The 18,553-nt window shown below is 46.9% G+C and overlaps 1 long non-coding RNA gene across 1 annotated transcript in view; it reads right to left on the bottom strand.

The window, feature by feature from the left end:
- Positions 1–1,179: 1,179 nt before the first annotated feature.
- LOC146798949 (uncharacterized) overlaps positions 1,180–18,553 on the bottom strand; it is a 142,914-nt gene continuing 125,540 nt past the window's right edge. The window contains exon 3 of the long non-coding RNA XR_014969217.1: positions 1,180–1,357. This is a non-coding gene — a long non-coding RNA (uncharacterized LOC146798949). The remainder of the gene's footprint in view (positions 1,358–18,553) is intronic.

The raw sequence follows: 18,553 nt of genomic DNA, 5'->3' as shown, positions 1-18,553 counted from the left end.
AACTCTCCCACATGTGATAGAGTGTCTAAGTTGGATCAATGAATCAAATGACTGTGGACTTGGCTCTGAAAATGTCATCTACTAACACTGACAACTCCTCTGTGAACTCTGGATTCCGAGCACCTTGTACAGCACCATCAATTACCTCTCCTATTTAACACATGCATTATAAATAAATCATATTCACACAATACTTGCCACTGTTTTGTATTAAACACTGTTTGTGACATAGAACATAGAGATGATGACCTGAAATAGAAATACTTTTCAGGAAAACAAGTGCAGCAACTGAAACACAGTCTTGTTGTTAATTATGATGTGACACATATGTGAGGTACACACAACAAGGTCAACACAACACAACCATCACATGGCATACATACTCATTGCCTCCACCATTGTAAACTGAAAATACATTCAATACACAAACACTAAACATATTCCGATAAAGTGGAAACCAGGCCACAGGTACAGTATGCAAATGGATGTTGGATGTGTGTATACAGATGAGGCACACCTCGATGTGGAGCACTGGTTTATTACACAGTCACAACATGTTGGCTCCACAACAGAGGCAAGCTAACCACACAGTGACAATAAGCACAAATTAACCAAGAGGGACACAATTGTTAGTCATTGGGTGTGTGGCACCACTTCAGGTTTCCAGCCAAAGTCGCAATCTGTACCAGCATTGTGTGTTTTGGAGGTCACATGTCACCAGACAACAGCCAAAGGACCCTGTAAAGGAGAGACATAGAACAGTATTTACATAACTAAATTTCTGCAATCATCTCCAATGGACATTACAGACACAGGTATTATGATTTGTGAACACAGGCTAGGACTCATGTCAACACTGTACTGGTGAACATACTAACTCAATGGACACATAACTTCAAGGATCATGTTAAGTACAATGCACCCACACGTATGCATAGATATTGCACTACAGACACATATCATGCAAAGAAAAAGCTTAGTCAAGTCATCACTGTATACTCACAATCATGCAAAAAAGTTGTTGATGAGCTGTCTCCGAACATCCTCCTCCCCCTCATTATCACTGGCAACATGACCCAGGGCTGGACCCTCCCCTGCTGGAGGCTGCTGGTCATCGTCATCTTGGATGAGAGGTAGCTCTTCCCTCACTGACAGGTTTTACACACCTTTGCTGGTGCATATTGTAGGGCCTCTCCTGTACGTTCCAGGCAGCGAAATCTGCTTTTCAGTAGTCCAAGTGTCTGGTCTATCACTCGCCTGGTCCGCCTATGTGCCTCATTAAGACGAAACTCAGCAAGGGTGAGAGGGTTCCTGAGTGGTGTCAGCAACCATGGCATGTTGGGGTATCCGGAGTCACCTAAATTGAGAATACATTAAATATCATGTGTCTGAAAAGAGGGTACAACCTGACATACAAACAACACACAAAATTAACGGACAATACACACCAACAAGCCAGGAACGCTGAGGTGGCAGCTGGGACATCATCTGTGGGATCCTACTATTCCTCATGATATACGCGTTTTGTGCTGATCCCAGGAAACGTGCACAGACATGTGAGATCGTCATGTCAGGCAGACATACCATGAGGGCATTAATGGAGTGGAAATGTTTCCGGTTTCTGTATGTCTGTTCATGTACCTGTGGTGGGACCAAATCCACATGTGTACCATAAATGGATCCAATGACATGTGGCATCCTTCCCAAAGCATAAAAGTAACTTTTGATGTCTGCAAATTGACGTGGTGTGGGACATTTGATTCCCTGATTCAGATGTAGCAACATTCCCTCCAAAACATCTCGGAGGACACGGCTAAACATTGTCTGTGACTTCCCACCAGCAGTAGCCACAGTGTACTGGAAGCTTCCCGTGGCAAAGAAGAATAGGGCTGCCATCACCTTCATCTTGGGGGTCAGTGCTGATGGATATGGCCATCCAGGTTGCAAGTGTGGGGCCAACTGCTCTGCCAAATCATCAGTTAGGGGTCTGGTAAAGCAGTACCGCCGGATGCTGTCACATTTAGCCATGCTTTCTGGGTCTGGGAAAGGTCAGTGGACAGCTGGTCTCCTGCGGTACATATAAAGAAACCTTATCATTTACCTTTCAAATGTGGCAGTGAACATGCAAAATTGCACATGCTACATCATAGCAAGACTCAATGAAGTCAGTTGTGTGCTGTTGAGCATGGACACAGATGCCAGCTATGTGGTTCTCACCGAACATTGCAGGTCCGGATGGTTAACCAACAAGTGTGATGCTGTGCTGTGAACAATCAATGGGGTCTGCCACAGTACATCTGAACCAATGTCACATACCAAACACACACCTCAGTGACTAGTGAAGATAGATGTGTTGTCCAAATGACAGGTGTTTGGAAGGTCCACACACAGGGACATTGTAATGCAACTGTCAAGATGTAACGTCTGACATACACGTACCATCACACCCATGTCACACACATGATGAGTGAACATTTTTTTGGCAGACATGTATATCTGTGACACACAGACACAACAGCAACTCACATGCCAAATACAGATGGATGATTGAAACGATTTACATCTAAAACATCAAAAAAGAATTGTGTGCGTAGAACAATACACAAATACTATGGATTTACCCCACAAAACTAGCTCAAGAACACTTTGTAACACACAGGCCATCACCGCTGTTATGCAGGGTGTATGTAAATAGTGAACACACAATGGGCCCCTGGAACTATGTACAGGCCTAGGGTGGTGAAATGCAAAGTTGTCACTCACAGTTGTGATGTGCATCACACACAATGGATTAGGTCAACATGAAACATGGCTCACCATGGGAGTGTATGCTACAAAGAGCTCTGTTCACTATGACACCTGAAGCTATGTACCCACACATGTAATGAAGCAGGGAATATGGTTTCCTATACTGTGTGACAGGCTTATTGTTTGGTGCAGAGCACCTGAGGCTCTGCCAAAATAGTGTGGATTGCATCCTTTGACTGTTTTCTATAATGGGGACAGACGCGGGTGATTATTGAAAAGATGCGGCGTACATTTCATGACCAAGCCAGACGCATACATTGGATTTTGGCCTTCTGTGGGACAGACGCGGGTGACTATTCAAAAGACGCGGTGTACACTTCAAGACCAAGCCGGACGCATACATTGGATATTGGCCTTCTGTGGGACAGACGAGGGTGACTGTTCAAAAGACGCGGCGTACAATTCAAGAACACGCCGACGCATTCATTGGATATTGGTCATCATGTGGACAGACGTGGGTGACTATTCAAAAGATGTGGCGTACACTTCAAGACCAAGCCGGACGCATACATTGGATATTGGTCGTCACAGGGACAGACGTGTTTTAGCAGTGTGTACGAATCGTGTGCACACAAATTCGGTTGGCAAAAACAACAATGTATCCAAATCTATAGTGTCATGATGCAGAATATTTGAACGACGCGGTAGGCGTGTCCAAGGCATGCAATGTGATGGATTGGACAAATTCTGATAATGCGAACGTCTCTAACCTACCTCTTTGGACCCACGGAAATTAATCCACCTCTGCAGCAGAGATATAAGGCTGTCTGTTCCCAAGAGACTTCACTTGCCTGCACTACAGCTACTTTCCTTCATCACAACCTACCCCTGCTGCTGTCTCTGCATCCTCTGGAGTCTGCAATGGCACATACTGTGGAGAGGGCCCCATCTTTCTATGAGGAGGAGAACCAGGCCCTGCTGGACAGCCTCCTTCCACAGTACACTCAATATGTTTGCCTCTTTTATAGGCGATCAGAGGGGTGTCTATTCCAGCTTCAATGCTCTTGATTATGTTCCAGTTTTTTGTTATTTGGCTACAAAATTGGTTGGTATGGGTGCCAAAGGTGGTGACAAACACAATTTTAGCCATGGTGGATTTATCTTTGGTCTTGAGAAGTTTTTCTCTCGGACAGTCCTGATGAGACCCTGAACTGATTAGAGGGTCGAAACGTCATCGACACACAATAGAAGCAAACCATTACCCAGCGCATATCATTGTATATAGCTGCTGCTCATATTGAACATAATTCATAAAGGTCGACTTGTATGAAAGTGTAGAAACCTTGTATATAACTATTACACTGTCACTTGTGTTTTAGGTTCCTTTGTTCACTTGGGACACTATGCACAACAATTGTTTTTCAATGATTCTGTGTTATTGTACATACCTTTTTTCCCAAACCTCCATATTTTGAATTTATAAATTGCGTTATATTGAATCATTGGTATATGTGGTCTCTTCTTCCTCTGACATTATCCAAACCCTCTTCATTGCGATTGTGCATAAGACTACAAATATTGAGTGTATTTTTCCACAGGAGCCGCTGTTTTTTTGTATAATCGTTTACCCTGGTTCCTTAGTGAGTAGGGCTCCCCTGTTCTGTCCTCCATCCTTCCACAGTACAGCAAGTTGTATGGGAAACCAGGGGAACAGGTGAGTGTTGATTGCATTGACTTCTCAGTACACCATGGTTCCTAGCAGGCACTACTAGCATTCAGATCACCACGGAAATGCATGCACACATAGTCATTGTAATTCTCACAGTCTGTAGAATCATTTACTGGACAGGGCCAGTGAATTTAAAATGTATCCTGTGCAATTTCATCTCATGCACTGTACTCATGTTGTTAAGGCAGCCATGTGCACAGGAAAACTGCCCCTGCTGATACTTGAACTTCCCTCATACATCTCCTGCCATACTACTAATGACGTATATGTCCACGTGTGTGATGAACAAACATGTCACATGTGTAGTAATGGTGTCTCACTATGGCATCCTTACAGGTCGACACACATCAGAAGCAGGAAATTTGGTTGACCATCGTTCGGGCTGTAAGATCTGTGGGGGTCTTCAAACGCCGCATCCGCCACTGCCAGAAGAGGTGGCAGGACCTCCGTGGCTGGACCCGGAGGATTGCTAGAGTCCAGCTGAAGCTGTCACCTCCTCGCAAAAGGGGTGGACGATGGACCTTGACCCCCCAAATGCTCCGGATCCTCACGGTGGTCTTCCCTGACCTGGATGGGCAGTTAAAGGCCAGGCAGCAGCAAGGAGGGGGTGAGTTTGAGTCAGTTAGCTATACTATGTCTGACATGCATGTTGCACTCCCTCTGCCTGGTAACACTCTCACAAGTCGTGTGTCTGCTGAGACAACACTTGTGTGCCAAAATGTAAAGATGCCCCATTGTCATTGGATGCCCAGGTGTGTCCCTTTCTGTCTGTGACATGTGTCACTACATTCCTGTGTATTTGCTGTAGTCCAAGGTCGCTGTGTCCAGCACCATGTACGACAAATGCATTGAGTTGACGGTCATGAGGGATGTGTTTGTCTGACATGTGTCAGCAACATGACAGAAATATGACCTGCACTCTGTCTGGTACATACCAATATGGACTATGAGATGATCTGGGTATACACAGGTTTGTGACATGAACACTGAACACTGCACACACATGCAGCAGGTAAGACTCAGACAAACGAACTGTATTTGCTGAAATAATGCATGGTAACCAGCCTCAAACTCCCACCTAATCCCATGTTTCTCATGGTCCAAGGACAGGTATGCCAACTCAGGCCATCAGGGACACTGTCATATACCATTTTTGTGTGTCAGGCAACACTGTAACCATTGCTAATGAAGATTCCTGTGTCTGACTCTGTGTCAGTGTGTACAGGCCTGGCTACTTTGATTGCACACGTGGCCAATGTATCGGATGTGGACAGAAATCTCATGTATATCAATTGGCTCAGATACACAGGACTAATCCTGTGTGTGTCATCCCTTGACTGTGCATATTGGGGACTTAAACGTATATGTACATGCTGCATTTCTTCTTTTTTTGGGTGTTTGCAAAATGTTCCTGTATTGAGATTTGGGACTTCATATACTCCAATGTCTCAGTTAAACAATGTGAGCTTGTCAATGTGTTTGAATTCTATGTTGCACTCAGGGAACATGTATACTTGCACAGTGTATACGTGAGTGTGACCTGTTGCTGACTGATGAATCTTGATTCACTGCCCCGGTAACAAGAGTCAGTACAGACTGTTTAGGCAGGCAGGACTGTGGCATAGTGTCGCTGTTGAAAAAGTTTAGGATGCCGTTTTTTCCTTGTCAGTTGTCCTGTATGCAGGCCATTTTTGCATTGGAGTTCACGACATGAGCCCATATTGGTTACTGTGGATGGGAGTATGTTCCACATGTAAACTTAGGTGTTTGGCCTTCCCATTTGCATGCCCACTTCCAGACTCCCTTGCATGAGATGGGACATGTTTGTGATGAGCCCTGACATTCATGTGCATTACAGATTAGACAACAGGCAAGATGGTGCCCTGTTGGCCATGTACATAGTTGATTCTGAGATACATCTAACAGATGTTTCCATTGCCATCATGTGTTTAGTCACCATGATTCACTGGCAGACTGACATGTGATCTGTTTACATGTGTGTGATGTGAAGGAATAGTGGTTTTGACATTATGCAAGGCCTTGCTCTATGATGTGTTGTGAACAGAAATCTAGTGTCAAGTACATGCAGATGACTGATGTTAATCTGTTTCCCCTCCTTGTTCACAGCATCATCAACACCAACTGGAGGAGAGAGTTCCACGGACCAGGAGGAAGCAGGTAGCCAGACGGTGTCCACTGTGGAGGAAGATGAGGGACCCAGTGGCACAAAGGGTGAGGGGAGCCACACTGATGCCCGCTCAAACACATCAACATCAGCTGACAACTATCTAGCTTCAGTGATGACTCCCTTGTGGTGGTGGGTGTTACCAGAGCGGAGGCCGCAACCACAGAGTCTGTCCCCACCACCACTTCCACCCTCCCAGCTGCTCCCACTTCATTGGTCCATGGACACTCCCGTGTGAGAGAGCATGTCTCCTTTGGTCCAGGCACCACACCCGCTGCATCTGTCACCCCTGCTGCCCTGAGTGTGGAGTCTGTGGACTTGCTGAAACTGTTACATGTGGAGCAGACATCCGTGCTGAGTGTCCCCCATGCACACACCAGTCTATTGACCCAATGGGTGTCATACATGGAGGGCATTTCATCAAACATATCTGCCCTACAGCGGACAAATCAATCCACGGCCTCCTCACTGATGGCAGCAGTATCCCTCCTACAACAGTCCCTTACCCCTCCTACCTCTGCCCCACCCACAGCCCACACTGTCCTATCTGCCCAAAGCACACTCACACAGGCCCATGCACACACACCCTCGGACAAAAGCAGCTCACAGCAAGCTAAGACAAAGGTCAAACAAACATGCATGCAGGCTCAGGGGACTGACATCACACACACGGGATAGGACAAAAAAACACACACACCCATCCACAATCACTGCGCATACATCAGTTACCTCTCCCTCCAAAGGCCCTACCCTTGGCTCTCCGGCAATCCCCCCTTCCCAGAGGGTCTTCCTCTGTGACCTAGTCCTCTTCCCCACTAATCCATCAGTTCAGACTCGCAAGGGGAAGAGGAAGTCACCACGCACAGAGAGGGGATCCCTCACTGCACGCACACCCTCCACTAATAGTAGGGATGCTGAGGCCCCCACCCGTACATCCCCCAGGACGAAGAAAGAAAAAAAAACCACCACAATGCCACACTTCATCCCAGAAAGCTACATCCGCCCAAGCCAAGACCACCCCTCCCAAAGTTCACACACCAAAAGCCATCCAGGTTCTCCCACACACTATTACACCATCCCCAAGATGGTAAGGCCATCACCCCCTACTACAGGCACTTCCACTCCCACAACACCACACACTCAGTCACTTCCAGACACTACAGTGGAGCCCCGACCCCCACAATCTGACATGGGCACTGCAGTGAAGCCCCCACCCCCTCAGTCCAACATGTCCACTGCAGTATCTCTAGAACCCCCTCAATCCGATTTGTCCACTGCAGTTGCTATAGACACTCCTGTTGCCCCCACTCCTCCCATTACCCATCCTGCTACACCCTAATCCTGTCCCTGCGGTGCCTGGCCTGCCCCAGAAGATGCCCCTCCTTGGGGAGTTGTCCCCTAGTGATGTCAGTGCAGGCAAGCAATGGATTGAAAGTCATCCTATATAGCCCCTGAAGGAATCATTGACATGGACTGGCCATTGGCCTTGTTTATTTGCGAGAATCGTCATTTCACATTTCAATGCTGAATAAAGCAATGTTCTGTTTTCTTGGCTGATGTTGTAACATTGTTTCAGGCCAAATCATGGTAGGGGAATGTGATGGACTGCCTGAGGGCGATGGGAAATGTGTTGTGGACTTGTTGTAGGCTGAAATGGCTTGTTGTCACGAGCAACATTGTTTTTGACAAGGAGTGTGACATTCTTTTCACAACCTCTCATTTCTGGGGTACACTTTAGCACATAGGTTGTGCTTGACCTTTATACTGCTTTTCTTCTGTTCCTAATGGTATGCACCACTCCAATGTACATGCATATTAGCGCATTGAGAATGAACAAGTCATCTGTGTCATTCCTGCCACTTGGGAAACATGGATTCTGACTACGTGCCACTGACTTGGGAGAAACACCTGTACACAGGCTGATGGCACCAAAGTATTCTGTGTGTTGTAATAGTTTAGTCAATGTTCGAGGCTCATTCTAACCAGGCAGATATATGCCAAGACCAAGCTTGACTCAGCAGAACTTCAACAATTGTGTAATCACCTCTTGGCAGTCTGTTACTCTGTGACCTTTCCTGAGCCCATGGTATGTGTTCTGTGATCATTAATTTCTAGTGTCAACAGTAGTCCCTGCAGATGCTCCTGTCTGTGAGGCTTGCAAAATAGTCCACTGATAGGGACACTTACACACACACATGTTGTGTTTGTTCTGCAGTGTGTGGTTGGCTGGTTGTATTAGCACATCTTGACCCGCCTATTTCTACTGGCTTTGTGAGCAGTGTGTCGGTGTATGGTTTTTTGGGTTTATCTCCTGTCCCTGGGACTCCAACATCTTCAATCTGGCCATTCATTGTGCTCTTCATTTGCCATTGCGGCCACAGTATGGACCAGGATCTTGTCTACACTTTCGTTTCTTGCTGATTTCCTTTGTATGCGTGTCTGTATGTGATCAAGTGAATGTGCATGTATGTAGATGGTCACTTCTTCCATTGACAAACTGAACATTGGTGGCAGTGTTAGCCCACAATGGCAATGCTTGTCTCCACGTGGCAGGTTTTCCTTTGTAAGGCCCAACTATGTCTGCCTCAACCGGTATGTGTTTGTTTGGCACATACCCACAACTTTGTCACTACATTGCTAGTGGTTTTTAGGCCTCAGAGAGTCATGCATGATTGCAAAATAGTCCACTGATTTGTCAGCCTATTTGACTGTGTGTGTCCGTGATGTGGGTGCATGGGACAAATTGAGTCAATCTGGTGACCGCCCTGGTTTAGGTTAGGGGTGGGCGGAATTTGCGGAATTAACCTTCGCAAATTATCGCGAGAATGTTTAAAATTATCGCAAACAAGCAGAAATATCGCGAAGATGCGGAAGTTTTTTTCCGGCACGTTCGCGAGATTTTCTGCATGGTTGCGGGTCGCCAACTTACCCATGTGGTTGCTTGCGGGCGCGGCCATCTTGTTTTGAGTTGTTCTCGCGGTGCATGATCGCGAGAAGAAAGACGTGATCGCGCGACGCATGACGTCACTGCGGGCGCGAACTGTCGCGAGACAGCGCAAATGGCTAAAAACAATACAACATCTCATGGAGAACGCGACCGGATCAAGAAAACTTGTCAGCGAACGCAGGGATTCAGGTAAGGCGATCGCGCGCGCGCGAGAATGTATCATTTTACAGCGCGAGCAAGAAACAAATTATCGCCAAGCTGCGGAAACCGGAATTTTTGACATTTTCGCGCTCTCCGCGGAACGCAAAAATGTCAAATTATCGCAATTTCCGCGAACGGAACGAAATTTTTGCCCAGGCCTAGTTTAGGTCCTATAAGTGCCTGCGCTGTGTGTAAACTCACATTAGACATGAATAGGATTCCACGAGTCACATTTGTGCTAGCCACATTAGAGTGTTTATTATCTTTCTTCTGTTTTCATTGCTTTGACACCTGTAGGTGTGTATGACTGCTCCCACTTAGCAGATTCTTCCTTTCCCTGTCACCTGATGTCTATGTGTCTTATTTGTAGGTCTCCTTGAGTGTATCATAGCTCCAGGACAGTGGTGGATTTCCCTATGTGTCTGTTACATTTCACATTATGCACATGTAATCTGTCCTTTGTGTCGTGACAAATTCCATCTTGTGTTATGCCTAGCTATGTGTCGTGTGTTTGTTTAACACAGATCCAAACACCACACCTGGGGTTTTTATGGGTGCATGTGCAATGTCACCATTCAATGGAGGCTTAGCTGCAGCACATTGGGTGTGATCAAGGTGTGTGGTGTTTTGACTGGCCAAATGTGACTCGCCTCTTTGCATGGCCCCTAGCTCCATTGTGGCCTCAAATTTCAGACCATGCCCTGTGAGTAATGTTTGGGTATGTGTAAGGGAAGGTGTTCTGGCAAGTCACGTGACACAGTGAACAAGAGTGAGTGTGCTCCCGAGTATGGTCCACATCATGATGTGGCATCACAGTGGTTCATCATACAGGATACTGTCACAACAGTGTAGTGGCATTGAGGTTACCAGGGATGGTGGGTCACTCTCCTGATGTGTTGTTTGGAGTTCCACCAAGATTGTTCCACAGGTGACTGTTGTTGACCTGCACATCAAACAAGGCCAAAGTGCCAACAGTCTGTGACACAATGATCGAGATGCATCTGGGTTATGCTCAGGATGCATATGTCTCAGTGGAGTTTAGATCACCAAGGGTGATAGCCTAGAGACACTTACGCACACACACATGTTGTGTTTGTTCTGCAGTGTGTGGTTGGCTGGTTGCATTAGCACATCTTGACCCGCATATTTCTACTGGCTTTGTGAGCAGTGTTTCACTGTATGGTTTTTTGGGTTTATCTACTGTCCCTGGGACTCCAACATCTTCAATCTGGCCTTTCATTGTGCTCTTGATTTACCATTGCGGCCACAGTGTGGAACAGGATCTTGTCTACACTTTCGTTTCTTGCTGATTTCCTTTGTATGCGTGTCTGTATGTGATCAAGTGTGTGTTTATGTATTTAGATGGTCACTTCTTCCATTGTCAAAGTGAACATTGGTGGCAGTGTTAGCCCACAATGGCAATGATTGTCTCCACATGGCAGGTTTTTCTTTGTAAGGCCCAACTATGTCTGCCTCAACCGATATGTGTTTGTTTGGCACACAACCACAACTTTGTCACTAGATTGCTCGTGGTTTTAGGTCTCAGAGAGTCATACATGATTGTCTGCACATGCTGGGAGGCTGAACCCCACACTCACCTTTTTGTCACTACACTGATGGGTGTGTTACACCCCTTGTCCCCTATGTGCTTGCCTCCACTGGTGGTTTGGACCCCACACCCATCTTTTGTGCACAACACTGGTGGGGTGTATACACCATCTTCCCTATGTGATTCACAATGCTAGGTGTTTGATTCCCCCATCACCTTATGGTGACAACACTGAGAGGGGTGTAATACCCCATGTCCCCTATGTGCTTGTCAAAGCTGGGGTTTGAACCCCATGCTCATCTTTTGGACACCAGACTGTTGGGGGATGTACCCCATCTTCCCTATGTGCTTCACAATGCTGGGGGGTTGTACCCCACAATCTTCCTTTGTTCACTAGAGTGATGTATGTAATTGCATTTGTTTGCATGATGTGTCACTGAATCTATATGTTTGGGCCCAATACACAGACTTGGCAGGGGAATAGGGGGGAGTGTTTGTCCTCCACCTCCTCTGGGGTGGTCTGTGCTGGGAGGATGCTCATACGCCCCTTCTGGGGTGGACTGTGCTTGTTGGGTGGGCATCCACCATTTCTGGGGTGGACTGTGCTGGTGGGGTGTGCATCCACCCCTTCTGGGGGTAGACTGTGCTGGTGGGGTAGGCATCCATCCTTTATGGGGTGGACTGTGCTGGGGGATGGTTTTCCACCCCTTCTGAGGTAGATTGTGCTGGTGGGGTGGGCATCCACCCCTTCTGGGGAGGACTGTGCTGGGGGGTGCGCATTCACCCTTTCTGGGGTTGACTGTGCTGGTGGGGTGGACTGTGCTGGTGGGGTTGGCTGTGCTGGGGGGGGTGGCCATCCACCCCTTCTGGGGTGGACTGTGCTGGTGGGGTAGGCACCCACCCTTTCTGGGGTGGACTGTGCTGGGGGATGGTTTTCCACCCCTTCTGGGGTAGACTGTGCTGGTGGGGTGGGTATCCACACCTTCTGGGGTGGACTGTGCTGGGGTGTGGGCATCCACCCTTTCTGGGGTTGACTGTGCTGGTGGGGTGGACTGTGCTGGTGGGGTTGACTGTGCTGGGGGGGTGGGCATCCACCCCTTCTGGGGTGGACTGTGCTGGTGGTGTGAGCATCCAAACCCTATGTGTGTTTTTGCTTTAGCGGGATCAAAGCGTATTAGTGGGTGGTGGGTGTCTGACTTACCATCTGCGACGTGCGTGTCGGTTCCGGTTTTTGATTCGGTCATAGGCGTACAGTACAGGGATAACATGCACTATCAGATGCATGGTAGCTTTGTCTCGTACGCGGTGTTCGCGTTGTGGCGCGAATGGAACCTGCTCTTCCGGATGCTGTGACATGCTGGAGGTGGCGACCTGTTCGGTGTGTAGGAAGTACACATCGTACTTGCCTGGCCGGAAACAGTGGCGGTAATTGTTCTGGGCGAGTCCATTCGGAGTTTACGGAGCCGGCTCGTATGGGAAATGTGGCTCGATTCGGAGCATGCGTGTTGCTTGGGAAATACACACCTTTGCGCATTGTACTTCCTTGTTTGGCCGACCCGGCTCCGGGAATGAGTTGGTTGGAAGGTTAGGCTACGGATGGCTTTAGGATGGCCATCCGACCTAGATCGGAATCGGCCCCTCTGTGTTTGAAAGTACCACTTTTAGAAAGTAGGTATTTTCTTGCTCAGCCATCCAGTGGGCCTCTGCTAGGGTGTGTATTGACTGTCTGGCTTTGCAATGACAGGGGATGGAGAGGAGCCATGGCTCCAGAGAGTCTAGATGGGTCAGGGATGGGCTGAATAGACCTGGGTAGCATTCAGAGTAGTGGGAGGAGTTGTCACTAGCACCTGAATAGGCCCGGTCTGCAATTAGAGTAGTGGAAGGAGATTTCCATTGCACCTGAATAGGCCCTGTCTGCCTTTGACAATACTGTCTCCGACTCCTGCTGGGAAGCTACACCACAGAGTACAGAACTGGTTCAGGCTGGGCACAGAGACTCTCTGCCTGAGAGAACAAAGGATATTGGGATATAAAAAGTGAACCCCAGAACTTTAGAACTCTTTTGGACCAAGAAGAAGAAGAGCTGGAGAAGTTGTGAGGAGGAACTACCACTTTGCTGCGTGCTTTGCTGTGTTGACCTGTAGTGGCTGCTTCTGTCTTGGGCAGTGTAAGGACTAGACTGAACTTTCTGCAATCTCCTTTTGTGAGTTGCTCCAAGGGCTTGTGGTCGAGCTTTCCCCCTGTTCAAGAGGTCTCAGGAACAGCAAATTATTCAAGCACTTTTGCCCTCAGCAATGGGAACTGTGTGTTTTGTGCGGCAACAGAAGAAAAGCAATCTGATGCCTTCTAGGACGCCGCTGCCGACTCTGTGTCCTGAAGGCACCGCAGAGGGCACTGCCGCAACTCCGCACCGCAACCCTGGTCTCACCGACGATGACTGCTGATGCCGCCAGCGATCCGCTGCTCGCATCGCGACCTGTGGACACCACACTCCGCATTGTCTCGCTGCTTGCTTGTACCGTGCTTCGAGGGCAAGGTGTCACGATGCACCACCCTCATCCCACACCACAGCCTTGGCCTTCCGACGCCGGCGCCATCGACTCCAGTTCATCAGCCGATGACAGCGCTTCAGCAACAACGACTCCGCTGCTCGCACCACGACCTGAGGGCACTGCACGCCGCACTGCTGCACTTCGCACCGCAGCACCCGACACCTGCCGACGCCAGCGCTCCTGACTTCAACCACGAGGAGTGCGATCTGCAATGGGTGTGATTTCAAGGGCCCGACGACTCCTGCACCGACCTCCGGAACCGACTCCTGCAGACGCCGTGCTTTCGGAAGCTCAACGAGAGGTTGCCGACGCCTTGCATTTCTAAAAGTACTGTTTTGCGGGTCTTCCCATTATCGTAGCTGGCCCGCGACACCGCGGTCAGGCAGAACTGTTTGGATTTGTTTGTTCATGATGCCGTGAAAGCCCAGGATGGAGTAACAAAATCAAGGGACTGTTTTTCAAGGTTATTTTGATAACTGAAGATTTCTGAATACTACATTGTGGATTTTTATCGTTTTTGATCTTGTCTTAAGTATATAAAAATATTGGATATTTTTCTAAACTGGTGTGGTCTCCTTTTGTAGTGCTTACACTGTATTACTGTTGGTTATGTGCAAATGCTTTGCACACTGCCTCTAAGATAAGCCTGACTGCTCGTGCCAAACTACCAAGGGGGTGAGCAGGGGTTATTTTAGGAGTATAACTCCCTTATCCTGACAAGGAAGAAGGGTCCCTATTTGGACAAAGGTACCTACCTCTGCCAACTAGAGACCCCCATTTCTAACAATAGTCATGGTTGGTGCTTTATGCTTTTAGGCGCTATTTTTCAAATTATTCTTTAAAAATTAATCACTCCATTTCTACTGATTGGATTTTTGCCATTTTGGTCTTGTTTTATTTATTAAATTAAGTTATATTTTCTAACCTGGTGTAGGATATTTTTGTGCTGGATTTTCACTGTTTTACTGTTTGAAGTGTTGAACAAATACTTTACACATTGCCTCTAAGTTAAGCATAGCTGCTCTGTGGCAAGTTGAGCACAGGTTAATTTGGGGTTTTGTAGTGCATTGCCATTACTAGGATTGTGGTTAGTGCTCCAGGGCTCATACCTCAGTCAATCAGTAACCCAATTTCTAACAATGGGGTTCCAGGCTTTCAGTTGGAGCCAGCTGACTGGCTTCAGATGATCATCAAGGAGCTGCTCATGCATTAAATTAAGATTACAGTACTAATTTCCAGAGCCTTTATTTTACAATTTTGGTGAGTATTTTTTGGCTGACAGCTCTAGGAAGGGCAACTAAGATGATGAAAAAAGACAAATCCAGCACGAGTGACTGATATAAGTAAAGAAAGGGTAAAATATCAGTGACTGGAACCACGAGTATTATGAAAAGCAAAAGTAAAACATTTCTTCTCAGCAGTGAGTGCTTTTAATACTGTTTAAGGATAACCCCAGGGTCAAGGACAGCACTATTTTTTAACTCCATGGCGGCTAGTTTACTTAGGGCACTTCCCCTCATGACCCATGTGTTCCTTTGTCAGGCACAGAATTTACCACCACCTGTTTGACCATAAGACATCTATCACAGGCTGGTGTGTGCCCTAGCGTCAAAGTTAAACTGGGACAAGAAATATGCCCAGGCACCAAAATAAAACTGGCCCTCATTATTGAACCAGATAGCTAAAAAATTGGCCCACATTTGGCAAATCAGGCAAGTTTTGAATGGGCTTGTCATGCTCCAGGAAGGGGACCAGCACTTTGTGGATTTTGCCAGGATGTTGCTGGCCTGCAGCTAATTGCCAACCTTTGTAGCCCGGTTCCCTAAGCACTCTCCAAGGGCCGGTTAGCTGACCTCCTCTCCATGAGATACCAGGGACAGAAAGGATCTCACCGTTTTCACAAGATCATAAGGACCGCACAGGGTGCGGCAGAAATAGGTGGAAGTGATAGTCAGTTGGGACAAGGACCACCCTGACGTATGCCATAATCATAGCATGCAGAGTAGTGGGCTCGTAAAGATCAGTGGTCCAACTGGGATACCAGAATGTGAGGAGTTTGAGGAATGCTGAGGATGATTGCCGAGTCCAAGGGACTTGTGCTTGCAAGTGGAAACCTGTACTAGCTCACACTCTGTAGCGTGTGGTGTGCGAGGGGTGCTACCGAATGTTTGCCAAGTCCACAGGACCTGAGCGGGAAGCCTAGACTGTCTCCTCCAACCCACATCACAAGGTACCCTGTTGTTGAGAATATCATGATGGGACCGAGGGGTCTCTTTGTAACTTGTGTGTACCCAAGGGTGGCTGCTTGGGGCAATTTCAGCTCGCACCTTCACCTGAGGGAAAATATTTCTCCAATTTGGAAGTACACCAGCTTCCGGTGTCAGTCTTTTCTTTATGAGGGTATAGCGATCCCACACTCGTGTGCCACTGGGTGCCTGAAGGCCTAATCTGGAGGAATGAAACCAAGTAAATGTTTCCTTCAGCTTTAGGTAGTCCGGACAATCTAATCAAAGTGTTGCCAGCGGGTGCAACGTGTATCGTTGGCTGGTGTAGTTTGAGTGCCTGAGGGGCTGGGTCATGAGGCGTAGTCAAAACTTATGATTTCTTGACCATTACAACTGTACTAGGTATGCGATATTCGGAATGTTGTGTTTTATGCTAATGTGATAACAGGAAAGTGAAATACCTCTGAACAGACGGCATATATGTTTCTGTCCCTTTTGATGTGAGAGGGATCGCTTGGATCGTTAACACCTCTGGAAAGTACGCACATGGGTTTATGTTGCTTACAAGGCTGAGGGGATAACAGGGAAAGTGAATACCTATGACTACTACAAATAGGTTCATGCCATTCTGTTGATAATGGGAGAGTTCAACAATTGCATATAACTGTCAAGTATATATCCAATGTGCATGTCATTTTTATTTCAATTTGTGTGTAATACAAAGACCAGTGTTTTATACATGTGGTGTGGAGTCTTTTGTGGTGTACTCAGTGTGTTGCAAGGGTGGTGTTGTGCCAATACTTTACACGTTGACCCTGAGGATAAGCCTGACTGCTCTGTGCCAAGCTACCCAAGGATGAGCTCAGGTTATTGCACAACTGTATCATCCCCATCCTACCTATTGCAGTGGACTCTGTCTGGCTTCGATGTGTCCCAGCGAGCCAGAAACCACTGGGTCTTACACTCTTTCTGTCTTGTTGGCAAAGGGCTTCAAACCACACCATGCTCCCCATGCTGTCTCATTTGTGTGTTTTCACTCTGCATGTTGGAACTCTTATATGTTTATACCTTTCTGGACACTCCTAGTCTTCACTGCTATTGACAGAACAGTGGACTGGGAAAAGCTGAGCATCCATAATTAGGTCCCAAAACCTCTTCCTCAGTCAGTTAGTCCAGCGAATACATCAGAGCCATTCCTGATGGAAGGTTCTATGTCACAAATCACTGCTTTAAAACTTGAGCACAATCATACCAGCTTTTATCTACGGCCTCTTACGGATCTCAAACATGAGCGGAAATTCTTTGCAGATGGATGATCATGCCTCCCTTTCATGACCTCATGCTGTTTTACAGTCTAAATCTCATAATCTCTATAATATGATATGATATAAACATTTCTGGATCTCATGTTTACCCAAGGGCATGTTGGTGTTAAGAAAAGCCTGTTCGGAGAGCACGAGTCAGCTTTTTCAGCACTTAGCCAGGAAGAGTCAGGCTTTAAGAAGCTTCCTGATGCCAGAATTGTTATCAATGGCTGGGCCGTGAGTTACAGGTAAGGAGGAGAAATACCTTCCTTCCCATCTGTTCCTTTTTATTCTAAGAACCACAACATCCTTCTTTAACCCAGATCTCAATGATCTCCTAGGTTCAAACCACCTAAATCTGGCATTTATGTATGCTGGATAGATCTGATATAGAGCTAAGTGCAGTGCCTTAAATATGAATCGTTTATGGATCGGCAACCAGGGAAGGTCCATCAGAGCCTCTGAAGCTGATTGATGTCTGGAAATCTCCAGAATCAGTCTTGTGACCATATTTTGTGTAATCTGTAATTTATTGCACAGTGCTTGATTTACGCCTAAATTCAGGGAGTTGCAGTAATCTAAGATCGATGCAAACAGTGGTTGGTTAAGCGCTCTAGAAACTAAGCGAGCAATAAAAGGGAATAGCTTTTGCAACAGCCTGGTGATGTAAAAGCACAGTACTGCGATTTTGCTCTGCAAAGGAGAGATTTCTATCAAAAACAACACCCAGATTCCTTGCCGATTCCATTGGTATAGTCGGTGTTCCTATTTCTGGCAGCCACCAATGGTCTAGCCAAATATTTGTATCACTGTCAAATGTCAAGACCTCCGTCTTCTGTCCATATAATTGTAGGTAATTTGACCTCATCCTAGAGCCAATCTCAGGCATGCATTGTTGAAATGTTTCTGCAACGCCCAAGAGATCATTAGATATATTGATTAGATCTTGTGTTGCATCCACATAGGAAAAAACTGAAAAACCATGGGAGTGTATTAACTCTGCCAACGGAGTCATATAAAATTAAAAAGCGTTGGACTGAGGGATGACTCCTGTGAAACCCAAAGGACGGCAAAAAAGGCTTGGATCTTAGGGGATTACAAACTACGGTCTGC

This window comes from Triturus cristatus, chromosome 9, assembly GCF_964204655.1.
Source record: "Triturus cristatus chromosome 9, aTriCri1.1, whole genome shotgun sequence".
Lineage (NCBI taxonomy): Eukaryota > Metazoa > Chordata > Amphibia > Caudata > Salamandridae > Triturus > Triturus cristatus.
The sequence above is the reverse complement of the archived record's forward strand: the minus strand, read 5'-3'. Positions and strand labels throughout refer to the sequence as shown.